The sequence below is a fragment of the Pseudophryne corroboree genome, chromosome 6, assembly GCF_028390025.1.
Source record: "Pseudophryne corroboree isolate aPseCor3 chromosome 6, aPseCor3.hap2, whole genome shotgun sequence".
Classification (NCBI taxonomy): domain Eukaryota; kingdom Metazoa; phylum Chordata; class Amphibia; order Anura; family Myobatrachidae; genus Pseudophryne; species Pseudophryne corroboree.
The window spans coordinates 533,937,536-533,954,808 of NC_086449.1; positions in this window are offsets into that span (position 1 = coordinate 533,937,536).

Here is a 17,273-nt window from a genome sequence, read left to right on the forward strand (position 1 = left end):
GCCTCTTCCTCTTCTTTCCCTCTCTAGGGTGCCCGTATGTGTCCCGCCCGCAGCGCGCGGCAGCTCAGCTCACCTGGGCATTGGTTCCTTCTGGGTCCTAAGATTGTAGCCAGCAACTGGGCACAGCTGGTCAAAGGTCATAGCATCTTTGGCATGCAGACTACATAACCATGCAAATCTTTGTATGTAGGTCACGCTATGGATCATCCAAACTTTTATTGTGCAGTGTGATCAAGATGATCTTCCTTATTATAGGAGTATCCGACCATTCTTAGACCAAGCCACTTTTATCTCTCCCAGTAACAATGTTACTTAGCGACCTGCACGAAGGGACGTTATCCCTAAGAGGGTCCATTAGGTTGTCTAGTGATACCCTTATTTTTGTTAAAGTCATGGGTCCCAAGTCCTGGGTATCACATATACAATGATTGCACTTACACGCTATAACGCATCCTTTATCCCAAAATCACAATGGAAGACCCACTTTCACAAAATGATGGTGTTCCAGGGAATATGCTCTGCCACCAATGCATCTTTTATGTGATTGTCCCACCATCCTAATAGTGAACACTTTTGTCCCAACTACTGGGAGGTATGTCATGCTATTGTGAGTGGGTAATTATCATGTGCTAGACATGCCCTCAAAGTGGTGCAGTCATGCAACTAATAGGTCATGGCCACACCCCTGCAGGGGGGCCCCAGGAAGTTACTCTACCGGCACCAAGGATTTCTCTTGGCAGCCCTGAGCTCATGGTGTCGGGTTCGGGAATGTGTCCACTGCTGCATCTCCCTCCTCATTGCTGCCATCTGCAGCATTGCCAACTCCATGTCGCTTCCGGGGGTAAATCTATCCCCTAGCCGTGAGTGGCATCACCAGGCGGCACCCCTCTTCTGCCGGCACCCCTGGCGAGTGCCTTCCTGGCCAAGGGGTAGATACGTCCCTGCCCTTTGGTATTATTTTCACTCAATAATAATCTCAGAGTATTACACCATGTAGGTAGAAATCTACCTCAAGTTTTTAGAGTTTCAATAACTGGAAATACATTTGTGCTGATTCAGCTCCATCAGAGGCACTGTGATTGTCTTTAAATAATATGCGATTCACATCTGTATATGAGAAAAGTTTACTTAATGGAAGAATGGTGTTTATTCATCTACTTACTTCTGAGGTACCGAGCAGCAGTGACATCTTTACACACAGATCAGTAGCCAAAAGTGCAAGTGCTTGATTAAAAGCAAAGTTCACCTGGGGGTATATTTACTATCATTTGATTTGGGATTCATTTCTGTGAATCTCAAAAATCAACTGAAATCAATTCTTTTGAAACTGAAAAAGCTCTTAAAAATCCCTTAATTACTAAAATTCGATTTTGCAATCAATTTTCAAATCGATTTCGATTTTGATTCAAGTTTAGGAGGGATTTTGTGTTGAGATTTTGAAATCCCTTCCAAAATCAAACCTCAAATCCCCAGAAAAATTGAACAGAAATTCCCCAATGCTTCCTATTGGACCAAATGTGTCACACGCACACTAATTAAAGGGGAAGCTCTCTCTCTTTAAATTTTTTTAAAACTTTACAGCTGAAATAGTTGACAAAAAAGCTTAGCCCTAATCTGATTTCCTGTCTGACTTCCACTTTCTATGTACACATAGTCAGTTGTTGCTTAAAAAACCTCTTCCTGCTCCCTGTTTTTTTGTATAATTTGGGGGGAGTGGTTTAGTTAAAGGGTGATTATGCAGTAGATGACAGCAGAGCACAATGTCAAACATTTTTTCAAAATGATATAATAATATGCCTTTTGAATATATTAAAAAGACAAAAGATGCATTCTGTCATGGATTGGTTGGCTATATGTGCCTCTTTATACTTATGCTCAGCAGGAGTTTGTGGATTTGACAATGGAGTCAGAAGCCAAGAGCAATAGCCAAGGCTTAAATAACCTTTTTTTTGGTGGAAGGGGAACAAATGAGAACAATATAGTAACATTTACTATTAGCTGCTTTATTAGCACATATTGGTATCTTACACAACAACCATCCCTCTAGCATTTGTCCTACGTTTTTTTGCAGACAGGGATGAATTCCTGAAGATGTAGGCATCATTGGTTGAATCAGAATAGCCAGTTACTTCACTCATGATTTAAAATGTCTATATATATTTTCTAAGCAAAATTGCCCAATATTGTGCTCTGTTGCTATCTATTGCACATTCATGGAATAAGTGTAATGTCTATAAGTATAACTATGTGTACTATTCAACTCATTAAGCTGCTGATGGTGTTCTGATTGATCATTCAAGGTTATCTCAGTCAGGTGGTGATTTGCATTGTGCAGGTAGGTGCATAACATGCCATAACCTTGGGCATCCATTATTACTACTTCCACACTGCCCTACATGCTTTTGGGTACTTAAACAGTCATCACTATCAATTTCCTACCATTAGAATGGGTTTAGAAGCCAAAATCGAATGTCTAACATCATTCTAAACATTTGGGTATTTGAGGTTCTATTTGGAGTTTGATTCAGAGTTCGATTTCATATTGGCCTATAGGAAAACATTGATGTTTTTCAGAAATTCGATTTCTATTGGAATGTGAGTTGAATCTGCCTTTAGAATTGTTTTGATATTCAATTTGGTCTTTAGTAAATCTGTTCAACCCAAATCGAATGGAAATCAAATTGAAACAGAATGCCAAATCCCTTAAATCATCAAAATCAAACTTTAGTAAATTTACCCCCTGAAGTGCAATCACCAAAGTAGTTGCTCAAGGGTGCCTTGCCTAGCTCCTTATGACAAAAGAGGCAATTAATATGATTAGCAGAATGGCTGGCCCTTCTAGTAAAATATGCAACATGACAAAGTTCTATCCAAACATAAACAGTATCCAAAGGCTTCATGGATGGCACTCTCGTATCAGTCAAACAATAAAAAAATGTTTCATGATCTTTTCATCATATCTTCAGGAATAATACACATGAACAATACAAACCTTAAATAGAAGTGTGTTCACCCAGGTGCTCCCCTCGGGCGGCATTCCCCCAGACAGAGGTGCAGTAACATCATTAGCTCACACTTGGTGAGTCTAAAATACAAGAGGATTGACTGGATCCCCCCTAAATCTTGGTGGTGACCATGAGAAAATTCTTTTGAGAAAAGGAAGCCTTGTGGATCCATCAATTACAATCAGTACACCCTCATGGGTTAAATGAGAAACTATCCTTTAACTTATTTTTGTAACCGATAAAATGTTTTTCCACAGATATAAGTTATTGATCTATTGTTAGTTTTATTTGATTAGCTTAAATGCTGTTTTGTTATAAATATACAGCTTATAAATGCTGCATGAAGGTTTTAAAGTATTTAACAAACAAATTGTACTTATATCTACTTCTTTTTGGCAGTTTCTTTTTGCTTACACGATGGTATGGTGATGGGCATGTTAGGGAGCCACGCCCATTGGAGGCTGCCAGGATGTCAGCGATCACGCACATTTTAGTATACTGTATATTTATATAAATGTACATATATTCATATACACAATATATATATATATATATATAAACATTAAATATATAATAATATTTGTCTTCTATGTTAAATACATACACTGGTGTTTCTATAATGGGTGCAGTGGGTGCGGTGCACACAGGCCTCTGAGTCCAGAGGGGGCCCCCACCGCACACGCTGCACCCATTTTCTAAATACTCACCCCTCCGGAGTCCTGCGCCAACGTCCGTGGCGGTGTTTAAACTCTGTGAAAATGGCGCAGTGCCCATTTTCATGGAGTTCTGCGCATGCACAGTACAAAAATCACTGGGAAAATGGCCACCACGCCATTTTCCCGGAGATCAGCGCATGCGCAGTAGAGTCTGAGCGCTCTAGTGCACAGACTCTCATCGTTGCCATACAAAAAGGAAGAGTCGAGGACTGCGCTTGTATGCCTCAATTGATAGACTTAAGCTGCTATGGAAAAAAATGAAGATTTCCACTATCCTCACAGTTTATGCAAATAAAAGAATATTTCCCAGTGCTAATTTCATCAAGTGTTTTCTATATATTCTCACTATAATATCAATCTATATAAATAATAGGTAGCTGAATAATTCTAATACCAGTATTTCTTTAAGTAAAAATATTTATTTCCTTTATTCAAGACAAGGTACTAAAATATACTGTGGAAGAGTAACTTTCTTCTATTCCGTTTATATTAAAAACTATAATAAAAATTACTACTCGTGAGTCCTAATACCGGTATACTCAAAACAAACAAGACAAAAACATAAAACATATAAGCCCCGTGATACGCTCAATTCGCCAATTACTCACTGGGGTAATATATTTGTAATTCTCAGGTAGGTTCTGGTTAATCCCAGGATACTGGAACAGGTGCTGTAATGTACTTCCGTATCAAGCAGGAAATTGTCCCATCAAATTCCCTGGTTCGTACAAGCCAGAATGAGGTCCTTCTGATATTTGTTCACACAGACATCTCCTTATATTTAGACAATGTCCTTAATTCAGATGACCATAGAGCTCAAAAGACACTTACTTCAATGCCACAGGAAGTATGGGAATGGGTGTCTGCCGGCAGACAGTTGCTGATACCTCCGCTATCAACTAGTTACGCCTGTCTAAGCAGGCTTCCTCAGGATGGCCGAGTGTATCCATTACCCCTTTCTTTATACTTCCCTTCCGCGTCTGTAGTCATGGTGACCGGATCTCCGTACACGCTGCTGCCCTCACGTTACGTTGGTAACCATAGTAACCAGATCTCCGTCTACGCCGTCATCGTGTTATTCCTGTAGTCATAGTGACCGAAGTTACTTAGTGCGCTGCTCACGCGTCACGTCACTTCCCTCTTCTCCGGCTACACATCCTATCTGTAGCCATGGTAACTGGACTCTCTGTATACGATGTTGTCGCGTCATGTCACTTCCGCCTTCCCCGGCTATTTTCCTTAGCGTCCGTTGTCTTGGTTATTTGATACCATCGCTTCCGCCCTCTTCCTGGTTCAATATATCTATTTATACAGGGTGTCATGATCTTTAAATAGATTGTCATTTTTAATTAGAGTCATAATTCTGATTTATTAGTCAAAAGAGTCTTAGAAAGTCCATACATAAAACAGAAATATACACATAAAACAACATAGAACAGTGCCCCTAAATACATGATAAAAAACCTTTTTCCCCCTTCTCCCCCTTTAAACTATAAGATAGTATAAATGTAATCCCCCTGGTATTCTCGGGCTTCTCTTGACTAAAAGCTTTAAACCCCTTATATCCCAATGGTTAAAATGTATTCCTTTAAAAAAGGAAAGAGGTCCCAATCTATATTTAGGCCCTTTGGTAGCAAGGTCTCCAATTCAAAGATTGTCCTCGCTTCCTCTTTCAACAGTGCATTATCCCAAACCCCTCCTCTCCATGATTTCTGCACTAATTTTATTCCAATAAATTCTAGAGCCGTCGGATTACTATTATGAACCTTAGTGAAATGTTCCGGGATACTATGGTTATCTTTATTTGTCCAAATATTATTCAAATGTTAATTTATTCTAGTATGTAGACAACGGTAGGTCTTCCCTACGTATTGAAGCCCACAAGGGCCGGCAGAGAGGAGGGGGCCCGAATGTAGGAGGCTGCACCTGGTCCTCCTCCTTTCTTAAAGCGCCCCTGAATACATATGTAATATGTATGTGTGTATATATATTTATTGTGTGTATATATATTTATATAAATATGGATATATGTTTTAAATACTAAATGTTTATATACCTATATTAAATTTATAGAGACTATATATACTGTATATACTTTGGGAGCCTGACTGGAGTAGATCTTTGGGAGCCTAGCTCCCAGAGACACTTTGGGAGCCTGGCTGGAGTAGATCTGAGTTGCAGGAGGTTGCTAAAAAGATAATTTGAAAGTTTTTCCATAGGCTGGTAGCCAAGAAGAGCTTGAAAAAGCAGAATACCTACCATATTCTAAGAAGGAAAATAGATTTCTTGATTTTTGAGAGGGGAACTCGTGGGAAGATCTCCCGGGTGAAGGCTCAGATGAGAGACTATCAATATAACTGATTAACTTCCTTGGTTCTAGAGATGGATTTTCGAATGTACCTCTTGCCTGATCCTTGCCAGAGCTGTGAAGGAGGATAGGGGTCTTTATGATGGGCAAGGTGTCCTTCTTGAAGATTTTGGATATCATTAGATCCTATTAATCTGATCTGTTGTCTGAGCAACCACTCATCAAAGAGAAGATGGAAAAGTTTCTGAATAGGACACCTGTACTTTGCAACCCAGATGCCTCCTTTGAAACCATGGGTAATGATGTGACAGGAGAGGAAGTTAAGAAAGTGTTTAACCTAACAGAAATCTCCAGGTCCATATGGTTTAATATCTGAATATTCAGATTTCTCGCATTGTGGATGTTTATAACGAATGCCTGGGTGAGGGACTTCTTCCTCCTTGCATGAGGTTATCTGTCCTTATAGTATCCAAGGGTAAGGACCCCAAAAATTGACTTTTCAAAAGGATGCCATATTTTTCTGAACAAGTGTTTCTTCATCTCAGCATTGTATAATGAAGGGTAGTAGCACCTTTAGTGCTGTCCTTGGTGTCCAGGAGGCCATAGCATGGTGCTCCCTCCTGTCAAGATGAGAGCAGCCCACTTGTGATTGGGTAGACCCTACTTTTGTGGTGAGCTCTGGAGTGCATCAGGGATGTCCCCTGAGCTTTCCCTGTACATATTCACAATTGTTCTCATCATTAGAAGGGTATAGAGCAGTGCAGTGGGGAGCGAGTGTAGCTGGGTCTGGAGTTACCATTAAAGGTGGTGGCTTACGCAGATGATGTCACAGACACTTGCAATTAGCTGAATGCTGATTCCTCAACTACAGACTCTGCAGCAGTCATCTGACTCTGCACACCAATCCATTGCTGTTCTCTGCTTATACCAATCCCTGGCCTAGCAGCGGTCATCTGACCAGATTCTCCAATCATTGCTATCCTGGGTGGAAATAAGAATTGCACAGAGAAGGGCCTTGAACAATGTCACTTCAGAGCTACATCCTGGGCTCCAGACTTCTGACATCTGTTTCCAGTAGTAGTTTGTTCACAGTCTGTATTCCTAACTCAAGTGATACCTATTGTTTCAAGCTCAGCATGGTGTTATCATCGGTTCCAGCCTGATTTTAGAAGCACCATTGGTTTCAGCTCAACATAAGAAGCATCATTGGTTTCAGCCCGATATTAGAAGCACCATCTGTTTTAGCCCAATATTAGAAGCACCATCGGTTCCAGCCTGATATTGGAAGCACCATTGGTTCCAGCCCGATATCAGAAACATCATAGGTTCCAGTCTGATAATCCTGCACCATTGGTTCCAGTCCGATAATCCTGTACCATTGACTACATTCCAATGGTCCTGTGCCATCGGCTCCAGTCCGATAACTTATACCATCATTCCTAGCTCTCATCTAGTACCCTCAGAATCTTAGTCGTTAGAGGTACACAGGCGTCAGTATTGGGAAACTCCTGCAGAGAGCCATGACTTGCTCGTCGGTTGTAGCGAAACCCAAATCCAATTGCGGGTGTCCGTGGAGAAGACCTCCGCTTCTCTGTCTCTGTTTTCGTCAATTCCCTACCCCTAGTACCCATTTATGACTTCACCATCCAGCATCGGTTACTAGTCTGGAAGCATCAAGCTCCAGTTTTCCTATTTCCTGCACATGCACAAGAACTGCTAGAAGCCTTCAAGTTTCCACTTCTCATTATCTCCCACCGGCCCACCCGGGAACACAAAACCTTACAGATATGACAGAACAGATCAGTGAATACTTCACAGTTACAGAGGCCCAACTAAGTGCTATAGTCAGAAGCAACAAGCTCGCCTTGCAATGGGTTTCTGTGTCCACAGAGCTTAATACGTAAATGTTGAAGTTTTACCAGGGCATACCTATGGCATGTCCCTGCCTGCATGTTTGCCCTGGTAAAACTCTTCAGTGTTAAAGTTGTATAAATTAACTGGGGACTGAGGGGGTCATTTAGATCTGATCACTGGGCTGCTAATTTTGCTGTCCTGCAATTAGATAGTCGCCGTCTCCAGGGGGAGTGTAAATTCGCCCGTGCAAGTGTGCGATCGCATGTGTATGCCGAGCTGCGAAAATCCACTTTGTGCAGTCTCTGCGCAACCCATGACTTACTACTCCAGTGCGATGAGAAGAGGCTGATCGGGGCCAGAGCTGACGTCATACACCCTCCCTGTAAACGTGTGGTAATGCCTGTGTTTTTCTGGACACTCCCTGTAAACACTCAGTTATCACCCACAAATGGCTTCCTCCTTTCAATCACCTAGTGAACGCCCATGCGAATGGATATTTTTTGCACCATCTCGTTGCTGACTGGCGATGCCCGTTGTTGTCCGACGCATGTGCGCATTGCGATGCATACGCATGCGCAGTTAGGACCTGTTTGCCCGCTGTGCGAAAATGCACAGCAGCGATCAGATCTGAATTTCCCCATTAGTTACAGAATCTCAGCTACTGTAAGTGTTATAATAGGCTATGTTTGGAAGCATTGAGCTCTCCTCACCATGGGTTTCTGGGGCCACTGCAAGCAGGGGCATTTTAAGAGAGGAGGATGCCCGTGTTCAGCCTCCTCCATCGGGCCCCCTCCTCTCTGTCCGGAGCGCTGTAGAGTCTGAGCACTAGAGGGCTCAGACTCTACTGCGCATGCGCAGATCTCCGGGAAAATAGGCGTGGTGGCCATTTTCCCTGAGATTTCTCTACTGCGTATGCGCAGAACGCTGTGAAAATGGCTGCTGGGCCATTTTCACTGTGTTCTAGCGGAGCTGCGGATGCCGGCGCTGGACTTCGGAGGGGTGAGTATTTTACAAATGGGTGCAGTGTGTGCGGTGGGGGCCCCCTCTGGACTCAGGGGCCCATGTGCACCGCACACACAGCACCCATTATAGAAATGCCAGTGACTCCAAGGATATAGCACAGTAATTTTACTCAAACTATTTAGACGCTGAATCCCTCTTTGTTCTCAGCTGCACCTCACCCACACACAAAAGCACATCACAAGCACATCAGAATTAAGGATAGAGAGCCCAGGTTTCAATTGTCTTTTTACACTGTTGTACATTAGTTGTATCACTGCTGAATTTTGGAAACAATATCTAATCCAGTGAGAAAGAAAATATGCTTGAGGCTGTATCCTCTAACAAAGAAAGTGATTTAGTTGATGTAGGCTGATTTTGAGCATTAGCTGCACAAAGCTGAAGCCCAGCACTGCTGTGTTTTCCATCTACAGTACAAGTAAGAAACATGGCATAGTTGGAAAAAGAATTCTGGCCTATGAGTTATTTTTTGATAACTACTTGGCACTACTAATAAAGGAGGAAACCAATCGATATAGCTGATGAAATTGTAAGATTGTTCTCTCTGTCAGTGCTGCAAGGTCTGGTACAAAACCTTATGCTGGAGTGGAACTGGTTGAAGGTGAATTCCCTGGCATTGATATTTTTTGAAACAGTGATTTCCCACAGACATTTTATTTAACTCAAAGGATATTTCCACTTTGCCTGTAATCAGGCAAAAGAAGGTGTTTATCCTAACCTGAAGATCCAGAAAACATGGAACATTTATCTGTACTTGGATAAATGTTTTTCTGAAACTCAGACTCCAGAGCAAGATGTCTGCATCAATGAAAGTCTGCTACTATGCAGAAGCAGACAGGGGTGAAAACTAGAGATGTGCGCTGGAACATTTTTTCTGGTTTTGTTTCTAATTCATTGACCGGTTTTGGATTCGGTTTTGGATTCAGTTTTGGATTTTGGCCACGACTGGTTTTGTTTTTTTATTTTTTCCAAAAACTGACAAAAACTGCTAAAATCACATAATGTGGGCCTTTTTGTGTTCCTATAGTATTATTATTAGAGATGAGCGGGTTCAGTTCTCCGAGATCCGAACCCCCCCGAACTTCACCTATTTTACACGGTTCCGAGGCATCCTCGGATCTTCCCGCCTTGCTCGGTTAACCCGAACGCGCCCGAACGTCATCATCCCGCAGTCGGATTCTCGCGAGATTCATATTCTATATAAAGAGCTGCACGTCGCCGCCATTTTCACTCGTGCATTGGAGATTGAACGGAGAGGACGTGGCTGCGTTCTCTCCCTGAAAAGCTCCGTAATCTGTGCTCAGTGTGCTGCAAATATCTGTGCTCAGTGTGCTACAAATATCTGTGCTCAGTGTGCTGCAAATATCTGTGCTCAGTGTGCTGAAAATATCTACGTTTTCTGCCTGAAAACGCTCCATATCTGTGCTCAGTGTGCTGCAAATATCTGTGCTCAGTGTGCTTTATTGTGGGACTGGGGACCACCAGTATATAATTATACTTATAGTAGTACAATACAGTAGGCCATTGCTGTATCTTGCTGCTCTGTGTTACTGCAAGTATCCATTCCATATCTGTGCAGCATTTTTGTGAGCAGTATACAGTATATAGTATTACATGCAGCATTTTGGTGACCCAACAGTATATAGTTGTGTACAGTAGGCCATTGCTGTATCTTGCAGCTCTGTGTCACTACAAGTATCCATTCCATATCTGTGCAGCATTTTTGTGAGCAGTATACAGTATATAGTATTACAGTGCAGCATTTTGGTAACCCAACAGTATATAGTTGTGTACAGTAGGCCATTGCTGTATCTTGCAGCTCTGTGTCACTGCAAGTATCCATTCCATATCTGTGCTGCAATTTTGTGAGCAGTGTATATAGTATTACAGTGCAGCATTTTGGTGACCCAACAGTATATAGTTGTGTACAGTAGACCATTGCTGTATCTTGCAGCTCTGTGTCACTGCAAGTATCCATTCCATATCTGTGCTGCATTTTTGTGAGCAGTATATATAGTATTACAGTGCAGCATTTTGGGGACCCAACAGTATATAGTTGTGTACAGTAGGCCATTGCTGTATCTTGCAGCTCTGTGTCACTGCAAGTATCCATTCCATATCTGTGCAGCATTTTTGTGTGCAGTATATATAGTATTACAGTGCAGCATTTTGGTGACCCAACAGTATATAGTTGTGTAAGGTAGACCATTGCTGTATCTTGCAGCTCTGTGTCACTGCAAGTATCCATTCCATATCTGTGCTGCATTTTTTTGAGCAGTATATATAGTATTACAGTGCAGCATTTTGGGGACCCAACAGTATATAGTTGTGTACAGTAGGCCATTGCTGTATCTTGCAGCTCTGTGTCACTGCAAGTATCCATTCCATATCTGTGCAGCATTTTTGTGAGCAGTATATATAGTATTACAGTGCAGCATTTTGGTGACCCAACAGTATATATTTGTGTACAGTAGGCCATTGCTGTATCTTGCAGCTCTGTGTCACTGCAAGTATCCATTCCATATCTGTGCAGCATTTTTGTGAGCAGTATATATAGTATTACAGTGCAGCATTTTGGTGACCAACAGTATACATATATAGAACAGTACAGTAGGCCATTGCTATTGATATATTACTGGCATATAATTCCAGACATTAAAAAATGGAGAACAAAAATGTGGAGGGTAAAATAGGGAAAGATCAAGATCCACTTCCACCTCGTGCTGAAGCTGCTGCCACTAGTCATGGCCGAGACGATGAAATGCCATCAACGTCGTCTGCCAAGGCCGATGCCCAATGTCATAGTAGAGAGTATGTAAAATACAAAAAAGTAAAGTTCAGTAAAATGACCCAAAAATCTAAATTAAAAGCGTCTGAGGAGAAGCGTAAACTTGCCAATTTGCCATTTAATACACGGAGTGGCAAGGAACGGCTGAGGCCCTGGCCTATGTTCAGGGCTAGTGGTTAAGCTTCACATGAGGATGGAAGCACTCATCCTCCCGCTAGAAAACTGACAATAGTTAAGATGGCAAAAACACAGCAAAGAACTGTGCGTTCTTCAAGATCACAAATCCCCAAGGAGAGTCCAATTGTGTCGGTTGCGATGCCCGACCTTCCCAACACTGGAGGGGAAGAGGTGGCGCCTTCCACCATTTGCACGCCCCCTGCAAGTGCTGGAAGGAGCACCCACAGTCCAGTTCCTGATAGTCAAATTGAAGATGTCACTGTTGAAGTACACCAGGATGAGGATATGGATGTTGCTGGCGCTGATGAGGAAATTGACAAGGAGGATTCTGATGGTGAGATAGTTTGTTTAAGTCAGGCACCCGGGGAGACACCTGTTGTCCGTGGGATGAATATGGCCATTGACATGCCTGGTTAAATTACAAAACAAATCACCTCTTCGGTGTGGAATTATTTTAACAGAAATGCGGACAACAGGTGTCGAGCCGTGTGTTGCCTTTGTCAAGCTGTAATAAGTAGGGGTAAGGATGTTAACCACCTTGGAACATCCTCCCTTATACGTCACCTGGAGCGCATTCATCAGAAGTCATTGACAAGTTCAAAAACTTTGGGTGACAGCGGAAGCAGTCCACTGACAACTAAATCCCTTCCTCTTGTACCCAAGCTCCTGCAAACCACACCACCAACTCCCTCAGTGTCAATTTCCTCCTTAGACAGGAACGCCAATAGTCCTGCAGGCCATGTCACTGGCAAGTCTGACGAGTCCTCTCCTAACTGGGATTCCTCCGATGGATCCTTGAGTGTAACGCCTACTGCTGCTTCATTGTAGCCAATGGTGGGAACTTTGCGGTCAGCGGTGAGGTTACTTTCGGTCAACCGCTGACCGCAAAGTTCCCACCATTGACTACAATGGAGCGCATAGGCGCTACATTGTATCTCTGCCGTGTGCTGCCTCACAGACACTACAGGAGCACACAGCCAATCAGGAGAGTGCCACGACGTGGCGCTCCCTGATTGGTTGAAGGGACCCTCTTTGACAGGAGTCAGGGGGGGTCCTGGTAGTCGGAGAAATGGGTCCCATGTGTAAACATGGGACCCCTTTCAGTGCGTGGTCGGGTTTCCGTTTTTTTGTTTTGCCAAGTACGTGGATTAATAAAAAAGGACACGACACACTGGATTTAGGTGAGTATAATTTTATTTTCAGGTACCCTGGAATCGACGTTGAGACGTGGGCCGAGTCGGCATCTGAACATAGGTAAGTATGTGTGTGTCAGAATGTATGTAATAAAGTTGTACTTTCAAGGTGTGTGTGTCCTGTTTTTATTTGGGTATTTTTTTTGCAGAAGAACTGTAGGTACCAGCGGGCCCGTTTAACCCCCGCATGCTGGTACTTGTGGTTCTCCAAGTACCAGCTTGCGGGGGAGGCTTGCAGAGACTTGTAGTTCTTGTGCGAAAAACAATATTCTTTTATTTTACACTTGGCTATCAGCCCCCCATCCGCAGCCCATGGATGGGGGGGACAGCCTCGGGATTCACCCCTGGCCCTTGGGTGGCTGGAGGGGGGGACCCCTTGATTTAAGGCAGAGGTTCTCAAACTCGGTCCTCGGGGGCACACACAGTGCATGTTTTGCAGGTAACCCAGCAGGTGCACAGGTGTATTAATTACTCACTGACACATTTTAAAAGGTCCACAGGTGGAGCTAATTATTTCACTTGCGATTCTGTGAGGAGACCTGCAAAACATGCACTGTGTGTGCCCCCGAGGGCCGAGTTTGAGAACCTCTGATTTAAGGGGTCCCCACTCCTCCAGGGTACCCCGGCCAGGGGTGACTAGTTAGTGATTTAATGCCAGTGCCGCAGGGACCTATATAAAAGTGTCCCCCGGCTGTGGCATTATGTCTCTGACTAGTGGAGCCCGATGCTGGTTCAAAAAATACGGGGGACCCCTACGCTTTTTGTCCCCTATATTTTTTGCACCAGGACCAGGCGCAGAGCCCGGTGCTGGTTGATCAAATATGGGGGAACCACTGTCAATTTTCCCCCCATATTTTTTCAACCAGGACCGGCTCAAAGAGCCCGAGGCCGGTTATGCTTAGGAGGGGGGACCCCACACCATTCGAGTTCAAACACCCTTCAAAACGGCCAAAACACGAATCTTTGTAAATATACCCCCAGGTCTGAATTAGGCCCAATATTGTGTTCATCCGCTTTAGGCCAAAGGCTGAAGCAAGCTGGCTGGTTACTAAGTGACAGAGCAGCAGCACAAACACATGCCAGTTTATAGCACATCTAAGAAGCATTGCCAAAAAGCAGTGGCAAAAATAAAAAGTGGTGCAAGATGGAATTGTCCTTGGGTCCTCATACCCACCCTTACAGTATGTTGGATATTAAAAAGGACATGAACAGTTTAACAAACCAAGCACTTCAGGGACTGACACTTGTTTCTGAAGTGCTTAGTTTATTTGGGCCCCACAAAACATGCTACCAATGGGCTTAAGGCAGCTAAGTTAACAGCTCTACAGTGCCAAGATGTCATTAGACTCATTACCATCCTCATCCTCACCCTCATCAGTGTGTACATCATCCTCACACAATATCAATTCATCCCAGCTGGATTCCGCCATTACAGAAGCCTCTGTACTTTGATGTAATTGCCGGTTAAGGTCTTCGTCATGGAATTTATTCTGTAGTTCATTTTGATAAACATCTCCTTTCCACATATTAAGGAAGTACTGTTGTTTCCTATGCCATTTGCTGATAAGGTTCCTGACTGTTCTGAAACCTCTTTCTGAGTACACATTTGGGGGTGGGCAGCTTAAGTATTGCAAAGTCAGTTTGTACAAGGGCCTCCAAATGCTTTTTTTTCTTTTCCTTTTCAGGGACTGTGTGACATGCCTATTTGCATGGTGTCATGAAAATAATCCTCCACCATTCTCTGGATGGTGACCATAGCAGATGGAGTTATGGTAGAGGTGTGGCTAATTTTAGGCAATTCTTTTAGACCTGACCAGATGTCAAAATGTTGTGTTTAGTTCCCGGCGTCACCATTGGTTCAGTGCCAGAGAAACTGAAGGAGGAGATGCCAGCAATGTTGTGTACTACTTAAGCTGTCAACTTGCTCACCAGAAGCTCTTTGCTTCTCTTAAGATCTGGGGTAGTTGGAAAGAAAGACACGATGTATGACTTAAACCTAGGATAAAGCACAGTCACCAAAATGTAGGTATGACATCCCTTTCCAAGAGGTTGTCAGCGGTATGCCTCTTAGTGAAGCCGGTGATACACAGAGTAGCCTGCCTCTGAATGAGCTGGCGTAGTTTGTTAGATACTACTGCTGCTGTTGCTGAAGGCTATTCACCCACGCAGTGGGCTGCCACAGTTGTGTAATCTTTAGTTTGCTCGCTACCACTTGTTCACATGTCTGTGGTTAGGTGGACAGTGGATACAATGGCATTTTGTAGGCCAATAATTATGTTTTATTAACATCCTGGTACAGCAAAGGAATGGCTTTTTTTGGGTAAAATGGAACCAAGATGGAATTTGGTACTTTGGACATAGAACCTCAATTAACTGTGTAAAACCCACTGCATTAATGGAGGAAATTGGACACAAGTCTAATACTAGCATAGCTGTGATGGCGTCAGTGATCTGTAGTTTCACTGGATGAGAGATGGCATACTTGTTTTCCCTTGCAAAGAATTGTTTCCAGTCATTTGTTTTTCTATTACAATACTACTATTAGACTTCTTGGTCCCCTTCTGGAATGAAGATCCATCCACAGCAGCAACAGCAGTAGCAGGCCTAGTGCTAAAGATTTCTTCTGAGGAATCCTGGATGGGAAGGAGTCACCTAACCTTAAAAAAGTGGATGCAAGACTACCTCCGATTATTACTGAGAATATTGATTATGAAAATGTTGGCAGTGGAGATTGCAGGTGCTGGGATCTAGTTGAGAGAAGGGAGCTAGCTGGTGCTGGACTGCTTATTATTTTTTTTAGCAAAGAATTCTGATTTTCCCAAAAACTTTCCATGAGCTTGCTGCAAATGACGTAACAAGGAGGAGGTTCCTTGATGATTAATATCCCTATCTCTACTTACTGTGGTTTTATAAACACTACAGATGACTTGACAACTGTTATCAGGATTTGGGCAAAAATAATTCCACACATAAGAGGTGGATTATTTGGTCCTATATCCAGGCATGACAATATCCATAATGGCTAAGAGCTCCTTCCACTGGTGCCTGACTTACACAAACAACATCCTTATCATCAACATCCTTATAAGCACCTGGAAAAGCTACACAACTATCCCCCTCGACCTCTTGCACTTCCACATTGACATCCTCAACTTCTATGTTATCAGCTATACTTCTGCTGCTCATCCTCACATCTGCAGCGGGAGCAGAAATGGTGGAAAGATGCTTCTCTGTGAGCACATTAGTAGAAGGTCAGACTCAAACATAGCCCTTGAGTACACACTTAGACTCTCCTCAGGGATTTGTGACATTTCAGTTTCTGAAACCCCCCCCCACCTCTAATAAAGGTAAAGTTTGCTGCAGAAAAACATAAAATTGGCAACATGCCATTCACCACATCCAGTGGCATGGGAAGGCTCAGTCCTTGGTCTTTATCCCTGAGTGGTGGTTCTGCAACTGGCAGTGAGGCATCTTCTTCTGCCTCTCATGATGTTGCAAGATCTTTCACTCAGAGTCTAGAAAAGGTTTAAAAAAAATTAAAACCACTAAGGCAGTAGAACAAACTGTGCATTCAGAACCATCAAACATTCCTGAGGAACATTTAGGCTGTCCACATTAACTATGTGTGAGCAGTAGCGGATCTTGCCACGGGCAAGCAGGACTTTTGCCCGGGGTGCCGCCTTCCAGAGGGCGCCGGCGCCATCCGGAGGGCGCCGCACCATGGCAAGATCCGCTGCTGCTGTGGTGCCCCCCGCTGCCGCGGCCCGCTGTCCCGCTGCCCATTGTAAAGGGAAACTAGACGCTACGCGTCTAGTTTCCCTTCGTGGGCTGCCCGCTGTGAAGGGAAACTAGACGCTATGCATCTAATTTCCCTTCCTGGAGAGGACCTTCACTGTAATGATGTGCGGTGCGCGTTGACGTCATCGCGCACCGCACAGCAAAGGTCCTCTCCACGAAGGGAACTAGACGCTTAGCGTCTAGTTTACCTTCGTGGAAAGGACCTTTGCTGTGCGGTGCGCGATGACGTCATCGCGCACCGCACATCCTACAACAGTACAGGGGGCGTAACTGACCACGCCCCCTGTATGAAGCCACGTCCCCTAATGCCGCCCGGGCCGCCAGAAGCCCCGGAACCGGCCCTGTGTGTGAGTATGACATTTCTCACGCTGTCCTCATAGAGAAGTCTCTTTCACCACCTTCCACCTGTTCTGT